Consider the following 10,015-nt stretch of genomic DNA (forward strand, 5'->3'; position numbering starts at 1 on the left):
ACACAATTTGTTGTAGGTTGATTGTTCATGATGATTGATCTAAATGAACCACCGCTTGACGTAGAGTCCATCAACATTTCAGTCGAGTTGGGTGCACCCTTCTTGCATGCAGGGGGTGAACAGGAACATCAACAATTGGAGGAGGAGGTTGGTGAGTCTCGTGACCCCAATGTTGGCTCTAACACTACTCATGTCCCAGACAATCGTGTTGCCGCTCCCCCACCTATGGTTGCTCTTGCTAATGCTTTAGTTCATGAGGCACATGAGTTGGAAGATGAAGAAGCTGGATCACAGCCACAACAACCTTATGTTGGCATGCGCTTCGACACATTAGAGGATGCGAGGGAACACTACAATCGCTATGCTTTGATGGAGGGCTTTTCAATCAAGTCAAATACGTATTACAGGTCAGCCTACACAGGTGTGGTGGAAAAACAACAATTCTGCTGTAACAAGTTCCGCAAACCAGTAGAGAGGGTTGGGATCCCGGATGTTCCCTCGTCGAGCAAAAACACTACATGTCCAAGCTCACCTGAACAAGATGTTGAAGATGATGTCGAGGAACACACTTTCAAGAAGAAGAGGAAACGGGAAACTGTGAAGCAAACAAAATGCCATGCTAAGATGGTGGTGAAGCTTAAAGATGACAGATGGGAGGTTATCACTTTTATTGCAGATCATAACCATCCACTGATTGAGAAGCCATCGCTTTCGAAATACCTCCGTGCTCACCAAGGAATCCCGCCGGAACAAAAAAAACTACCGACTCACCTAAATGACTGCAACTTGACAGCAGGTACAAAACTCACATTGCGTTAAGTCTTTTTACCACAGAACTGTTACTTATTCCCGCATCAAGTACCTTGACCTGAGCCAACTATGTTCATTTTTATGCAACTATGTTCATTTTTTGTGCAACTCTGGTAATTAAAAAAATCATGACCCAAAACAGAAACACCTTGGTGTTGCCTATTCCTACCTCAACTACTTGGGTTTGTTTCCTATCCTAGTATAAGCTGCTTAGGATTCATGGGCAACCCTGATCAGGCGGAAAAACTGGCAACTTGAATAGTAAACTGAGGCAACTATGTTCATTTTCCGTGCAACTCTGAAAATAAAATAAAAGACATCACCCATCAAAAAACAAAACTTGGTTGGATACAGGTTTGGTTCTTGTTCTGCTTATGCATAATTGTTACTTTATGTTATCTATAAAAAACATGTTGCTCGCTGCATTGTGGTTAGTTAGTCCTGAAAAAAACAAGTTTCTATTTTTTTATGGCAGGAAAAATGATGATGTTAATGTCATCATACTACGGCTCGGAGTTGATTGTTCCGTACACAGCTAAAGCCATCCATAACCACTGTTCGAAGCTCAAAGCCCCAACTAAAGACATTGACATTGAAGAAACACTAAACTACTTTTGCAAGGTGATGGAAAATGACCCAGGATTTTTCTTTAAATGCAAGACAGATGCGGAAGGCAGGACAGAAAACTTGTTTTGGGTGGATGGTGCGGCACGGAAAGCATACGCGGAGGCTTATCATGATTGCGTGTCATTTGATGCAACTTACCTCATGAACATGCACAATATGCCATTTGCCCCCTTCATTGGAATCAACAGACATGGGCAGTCAATAATGCTCGGGTGTGGATTTGTCCGGCAGGAACTAGCCTCAAGTTATGACTGGTTGTTTGATGCTTTCCTAGAAGCAATGGATCGTTTGGCTCCGGACAACATCATCACGGACCAAGATGTTGCTATGGCACAATCTATCAAGAGGAAGTTCCCGAGAACGATTCACCGTTGCTGCCGTTGGCATATAATGAAGAAAGCACAAGAGAAGCTTGGCCCTGTGTTGGCTAGGAACCCGGATTTGGTAAAAGACTTCAATGAATGCATTGACTTCAGTTTCACCCCGGCTGAGTTTGAAAGGAAATGGGCTGCACTTCAATTGAAATATGAAGGTCTTATGCATGGTCACTTTGAGAAACTCTATGAAGATCGGGCTACATGGGTGCCGTGTTACTTCAAATTCAGGTTCTTCCCTTTCCTTCAGTCAACGCAACGCAGCGAAGGGTTCAATGCTGTGTTCAAGCGCTATGTGAACCCACACAAGTCAATTCTCAACTTCGTCAAGCAATATGAGAAGATTCAAGTACACATACTCGTGAGGGAGGGCGGGAATGACTACCGGACAGAGCATCTAGAGGCACAAAGATGGTTGCGTTTCCCCATTGAGAGGCATGCCTACAAAGCATACACTAGGGACATCTATGTGAAGTTTACAACTGAGTTTCAGATGATTGGCCAGTACGATGTGCGTCCCACTGGAATCAACTTCTATTACCTTGAGCCCAATACAGAAGAAGTTCTAGGGTATGGCTCAAGGAAGTACCTAGTCACAGTGAGACCAGAGCCAGCTATCTACGATTGCGAATGTTGCAAGTGGCATAGGGATGACATGCTTTGTTGCCATGTCTTGAAAATCTTCACACACCTTGGCGTTAATGAGATACCTGAACACTACATCAAGCGCCGCTGGACGCAAGATGCAGTGCCAAGTGCACCACCGCCACCTAACGAGGGCCCTCCGCATGACTTGCCCGCTGAGTCAGAGAACCAAGTTCGGCAAGTGACTCTGACAATGGATTTTGCAAAGCTAGCGAAGAAGGTAATGACTAGTGATGAGGCAGCCGCTGCAGTTAGGAGGCACATGAAAGCAGTAGATACTGAGGTTACTAAGCTGAATAAACTGAGGAAGAAGAGGCTAAAGGCAGCCCGGGAAGCGGCTCGTGCTAGGGAAGCATCAAACCCTAATGCCCCAAGTACTTCAAACCAACCTCCTGCCCCCCTGCTCCTATGGATCCACCTCGTTCAGTCACGAAAGGGCGCAGCCGCAGCAAGCGCTTCAAATCAGCCCTGGAACTACACCCTAAGAAAAAGAACAAGTGCAGCATTTGTGAATCAATCGATCACACTGCTGCGACGTGCCTAGGGAAGCTGATGTGATCATTACCACATGAAGATAATGGCCCCCCGGGCTTGCAAAACTAGCGGAAAGTAAGGGAAAAAAGAGCAAACAGTGTCCTGGTAGATGAAGCAATTCAGGTCTGGTTTCTGAGCAAATGTAGAAGGGAAATCAAGCAATTGCCAGCTTCAAGAAAAAAGCAACGATGAAATCATTTGCATGGACTTGTTTTAATTTATGTGTTTTCCTAGCTTTAAATTCACAAATTGGAGACTGTGTGGAGGTAGATGCTTGACATTTGTGCTTATATTCCTTACTCGTAAAACATGCAAAATCCTATGGACGCTTGTGATTTATGCAAACATGTTATAGATGGTTTGGGGCAAAAAATTTGTGAGTTTTGTAATGGAACACATTAGTATTCGCATTTGATATTCTCTAATGGAACACATTGATCAGGAAAAAAAATGTACCTAGATATTTGTTCACTTGTTGGCCGGTTTGAGGATCTCCTGCCATGGAATCTTGTTCAGGTCACACTTCAGCATGGAGATGGTCATCTTCTTCCTGATGTTTGGTATGTCGCTTTGTCCGTAGTTCGGGAGCCATGTCCCGTTCCACAATAACGCGTTCATCAATGCGAATATGCTACAGTCACCGCTGCAAAAAACCAAATGTCAAGAAAGCACTTGCAAAAAAAAGCAAACACTACGTCTTATAACAACGATATGTATGTATGTGGGTTGGTCCTTACGATACAGTCTGCTTTGGTGCATCGATATCCACAAGCGGGAACTTGTCCATTGTCTTTGCTTGTTTTGGATAGTACTTGTCCCACAACACACGGACTGCAGCTACAATAGCCCTTGCAACATCATCCAGCCTCTTGCTTTTCTTTAACATCCTCCCACTAGTAGACAAAGGCCCATTTGTCCCGGTTCATAAGGCCCATCTGTCCCGGTTGGGGAACAGGGACTAAAGGTTCGTTACTAATGCCTAGGCCTTTAGTCCCGGTTCTTATACTAACCGGGACAGATGGTCCTCCACGTGGCCGGTGCTGCGAGCCCAGGCAGGAGGCCCTTTAGTCCCGGTTGGTGGCACCAACCGGGACCAATAGGCATCCATGCGTCAACTGTTCAGGGGCTAGGGTTTTTATTTTTTCTGAAAGGGGGGGTGGATTTGGGGGTTTTGTATGGTTAATTAAGGTGTTTCATATATTGTGTTAGGTAGCTAATTAATTAATAGGGAGAAGTGTCCTCTCTTATCTCCGTGCTTGGTCGACGCTACGTACTATACATAGAGAGGCCCTCGACACGCTAGCTAGTAAGAAAATGAAGGAAACCATTAAGTACAGAAGTTTGTCATGCATACCGAGAGAAGTGATCGACCTCTCCTTCTCCGAGAGATTGGTCGAACAACAAGTTTTCGTATTATCTATCCGACGCTACTGGCTACATACATATACAATATGTAAGATCTCTTACAATCCCCTAGCATTTGAACTCAACTTCCACATGGTATTCTCCGGCTTTATTGATGACGTGGTCAAGAAAGAATCCCGCCAATCACTAGTAGAAAATTGGGCTTTGGTCACAGGGCAATATTCACATTAGTCCCGGTTCAGTCACGAACCGGGACTAATGTGAGCATTGGTCCCGGTTCGTGCGGCCAGGGGCCTGCCGGGCCTCGTGGGGGCATTGGTCCCGGTTCGTCCGGACCCTTTGGTCCCGGTTGGTGGGACAAACCGGGACCAATGGGCCACGCTCCTGGCCCACCACCCTTTAGTCCCGGTTCATACCACAAACCGGGACTAAAGAGCTGGTCCTAGTTGCGGCCAGTGTTTAGTCCCACCTCGCCAACCGAAGGGCGCTCACACCAGTTTATAAGCCCGTCCCTCTCTGCCTTGTTGAGCTCCTATTAAAGTGAAAATAGATGCCCTTATACAGGGAATTTGACCTAAATTCATAGTAAATTTCATAGAAATTTATTATGAATTTAGGTTGAATTTCCTCTATAAGCGCATCTATGTTCATTTTTTATAGTAAATAAAATAAATAAACCTTAATAAAATAAATAAAAATAAATAAACCTTAATAAAATAAAATAAAATAAACTATAGTAACTAAAATAAATAAACCTTAATAAATTAAATACAAAAAGCAGCAGTAAAATAAATAAAAATAGCAGCAGTAAAATAAATAAAAATAAAATAATTAAAGTAAAATACATAAGTAATTAGAAATAAAATAAATAAGTTTTTTGTTGTAAGTAGAGACAAAACAAAACAAATAAAGCAAAAGAGAAAACAAAAAACAGAGAAAAAAATTATGCCACCTACTGGGCCACCACGGCCTGAATACGACTTGAAACCCGTCCGTGGGCCAGGATTCGGGCCAGCAGAAGGCCCAGTAGGCCGCACAGGCAAAGAGAACAGTTAGGCCCGAAAGCCTGCAGTTGAGAGGAGCTCGAGAGGGTGGGCGCAGCAGCGCTTATAAACCACTCTCGAGCCCTCTCAACTAGCGAGGTGGGACTAAACTTTTGACGCGGGGCAGCACAAGGCCTTTGGTCCCGGTTGGTGCCACCAACCGGGACTAAAGGGGGCATTGGTCCCGGTTCGTGGCACCAACCGGGACCAAAGGCCTTTAGTCTCGGTTGGTGCCACGAACCGGGACCAAAGAGTTCCCTATATATACCCCATCGCCACAGCAGAGCACTCCACAGTGCTCTGTTTTTTCTGGCCGGCGAGGGGAGGGCATTTGGGTGCTCTAGCTCACCTCCTATGCACATGAGGTGTTCGATGAAATGTCTGAGCCACACTAGTTAATCTTTCTCCTCTCAAAACTCGACCTCCGAGCTCCATTTTCCCCGAGATTTGTCTAGGTTTAGCGGTCCGTCACGTCCCGTCCCCGTCTTCACCGCCGTCGATCGCCCGCGCCGATCTCGTCGCCAGCACCACCGTGGTGAGCCTCTTGTTCTTATCTTCTTTCTGAAAGGAAAAAAAATTCTTACTTTAGATAGTTACTTGTCTAATTTTGTTACTTTTATTATTCCTTCTTATTACATAGTGCGATGGTTTTGGTATCCGCCCCCGTCGGCCCTCGTCCTGTCTATGATTCGGATGTGGTATATATTATCTTTTTATAACTATTTGGTTCATTTATTGTTTATGACAAATATACCGACCAACGTGACATAGATTTTATTTATCTAGGAGGTGGTTGAACCGGAAATTCTAACCGACCCTATTGTCGAGAGGTTAAATTTAGTTGAAGAAGAAAACAATTACTTGAAGGAAAAAATAAAAAAAATTGAGGAGGAGAAGATGATATTGGAGTTGCATGTTGCGGATGTCGTCGATGATCACAAGATCAAGATGGATGCAATGCGCTTGAAGATTAGAACGATTAGAAAATATGCCATTCATACCGAGGCTTGGTATGATTATGCCGTTGGATCAATTGTTACCTTGGTTGCGATTATGATCGCATTTGTTTTCGCATTGAAATGTTTTACATAGTTTCAATGTATGGTTTAATTAATTAGATGCTTTGGAGAGCTATATATATGTTGTTAGATGAGAACTATGTATGTACTTTGGTTTTAATGTGATGATGAACTTCTATTAATTTGGTCACTTAATTATCTATTCATGATGTTCTGTAATGGTTTTTGACACACTTAATTATATATAATGCACGCAGATGAACCGACAATGGATGTACGGTGACAGACACACCTCCGAGTACATTAAGGGCGTGCATGATTTTCTCGAAGTGGCTGAGGCAAACAAGAAGAATGGTTTTATGTGTTGTCCATGCCCTATATGTGGGAATACGAAGTCTTACTCTGACCGAAAAATCCTTCACACCCACCTGCTTTACAAGGGTTTCATGCCACCCTATAATGTTTGGACGAGGCACGGAGAAATAGGGGTTATGATGGAAGACGGCGAAGAAGAAGAGGACGATGACAACTATGTGCCCCTGAATACGGTGATGCTGCAACGGGGGAAACTGCTGAAGATCAAGAGGAACTAGACGATGTGCCCAATGATGCTGCAAGGGGGGAAGCTGCTGAAGATCAAGAGGAACCAGTGCCCGATGATGATGATCTCCGCTGGGTCATTGTCGATGCAAGGACGCAATGCGAAAGTCAAAAGGAGAAGCTAAAGTTCGATCGCATGTTAGAGGATCACAAAAAAGGGTTGTACCCCAATTGCGAAGATGGCAACACAAAGCTCGGTACCGTACTGGAATTCCTGCAGTGGAAGGCAGAGAATGCTGTGCCTGACAAAGGATTTGAGAAGCTATTGAAAATATTGAAGAAGAAGCTTCCAAAGGATAACGAATTGCCCGACAGTACATACGCAGCAAAGAAGGTCGTATGCCCTCTAGGATTGGAGGTGGAGAAGATACATGCATGCCCTAATGGCTGCATCCTCTACCGCGGTGCATACAAGGATCTGAACGCATGCCCGGTATGCGGTGCATTGCGGTATAAGATCAGACGAGATGACCCTGGTGATGTTGACGGCGAGCCCCCCAGGAAGAGGGTTCCTGCGAAGGTGATGTGGTATGCTCCTATAATACCACGGTTGAAACGTCTGTTCAGAAATGAAGAGCATGCCAAGTTGATGCGATGGCACAGTGAGGACCGTAGGAAAGACGGGAAGTTGAGAGCACCCGCTGACGGGTCGCAGTGGAGAAAAATCGAGAGAAAGTGCTGGGCTGAGTTTGCAGCTGACCCAAGGAACGTATGGTTTGGTTTAAGCGCGGATGGCATTAATCCTTTCGGGGAGCAGAGCAGCAATCACAGCACCTGGCCCGTGACTCTATGTATGTATAACCTTCCTCCTTGGATGTGCATGAAGCGGAAGTTCATTATGATGCCAGTTCTCATCCAAGGCCCTAAGCAACCCGGCAACGACATTGATGTGTACCTAAGGCCATTAGTTGAAGAACTTTTACAGCTGTGGAATGGAAACGGTGTACGTACGTGGGATGAGCACAAACAGGAGGAATTTAACCTACACGCGTTGCTGTTTGTAACCATCAACGATTGGCCCGCTCTCAGTAACCTTTTAGGACAGACAAACAAGGGATACCATGCATGCACGCACTGTTTAGATGACACTGAAAGTATATACCTGGACAAATGCAGGAAGAATGTGTACCTGGGCCATCGTCGATTTCTTCGACCAACCATCAATGTCGAAAGAAAGGCAAGCATTTCAAAGGCGAGGCAGATCACCGGAAGAAGCCCGCCATGCGTACCGGTGATCACGTACTTGTTATGGTCAATGATTTACACGTAATCTTTGGAAAGTGTCCCGGCGGACTAGCTGTTCTGAATGACGCTGAGGGACACGCACCCATGTGGAAGAAGAAATCTATATTTTGGGACCTACCCTACTGGAAAGAGATAGAGGTCCGCTCTTCAATCGACGTGATGCACGTGACGAAGAACCTTTGCGTGAACCTGCTAGGCTTCTTGGGCGTGTATGGGAAGACAAAAGATACACCTGAGGCACAGGAGGACCTGCAACGTTTGCACGAAAAAGACGGCATGCCTCCGAAGCAGTATGAAGGTCGTGCCAGCTACGCTCTTACGAAAGAAGAGAAAGAAATCTTCTTTGAATGCCTGCTCAGTATGAAGGTCCCGACTAGCTTCTCGTCGAATATAAAGGGAATAATAAATATGCCAGAGAAAAAGTTCCAGAACCTAAAGTCTCATGACTGCCACATGATTATGACGCAACTGCTTCCGGTTGCAGTGAGGGGGCTTCTACCGGAAAACGTCCGATTAGCCATTGTGAAGCTATGTGCATTCCTCAATGCAATCTCTCAGAAGGTGATCGATCCAGAAATCATACCAAGGCTAAGGAGTGATGTGGCGCAATGTCTTGTCAGTTTCGAGCTGGTGTTCCCACCATCCTTCTTCAATATCATGACGCACGTCCTAGTTCATCTAGTCGACGAGATTGTCATTCTGGGGCCCATATTTCTACACAATATGTTCCCCTTTGAGAGGTTCATGGGAGTCCTAAAGAAATATGTCCATAACCGCGCTAGGCCAGAAGGAAGCATCTCCATGGGCCATCAAACAGAGGATGTCATTGGGTTTTGTGTTGACTTCATTCCTGGCCTTAAGAAGATAGGTCTCCCTAAATCGCGGTATGAGGGGAGACTGACTGGAAAAGGCACGCTTGGAGGGGACTCAATAATATGCAGGGACGGATATTCTCGGTCTCAAGCACACTACACAGTTCTACAGAACTCTACCTTGGTGACCCCGTATGTCGATGAACACAAGAACAGTCTGCGCTCCAAACACCCAGAGCAGTGTGACGACTGGATTACATGTGAACACATCAGGACTTTCAGCAGTTGGTTGGAAACACGTCTCAGAGGTGACACCACTATTTGTGATGAGTTGTACTCGTTGTCTAGGGGACCATCTTTGACTGTATTGACTTACAAAGGATACGAGATAAATGGGAATACATTTTACACGATCGCCCAAGATCAAAAGAGCACCAACCAAAACAGCGGTGTCCGCTTTGATGCAGCAACCGAGAGGGGAAAGGACACATATTATGGTTACATAATGGACATATGGGAACTTGACTACAGACACGATTTTAAGGTCCCTTTGTTTAAGTGCAAATGGGTCAATCTGTCAGGAGGCGGGGTACAGGTAGACCCACAGTACGGAATGACAACAGTGGATCTGAACAATCTTGGGTACACTGACGAACCGTTCGTCCTAGCCAATGATGTGGCACAGGTTATCTATGTGAAGGACATGTCTACCAGACCGAGGAAAAGAAAAGATAAGGAAGCGAATACATCATACGATGAGCCAAAGCGCCACATAGTTCTTTCAGGAAAAAGGGACATTGTGGGAGTGGAGGGCAAGACAGACATGTCCGAAGATTATGAAAAGTTTCATGAAATTCCTCCCTTCAAAGTCAAGGCTGACCCAAGCATCCTGATAAACGATGAAGATTATCCATGGTTACGGCGCAATAAGCAAATGACAC

This window comes from Triticum aestivum, chromosome 1D (assembly GCF_018294505.1).
Source record: "Triticum aestivum cultivar Chinese Spring chromosome 1D, IWGSC CS RefSeq v2.1, whole genome shotgun sequence".
NCBI classification, from domain to species: Eukaryota; Viridiplantae; Streptophyta; class Magnoliopsida; order Poales; family Poaceae; genus Triticum; species Triticum aestivum.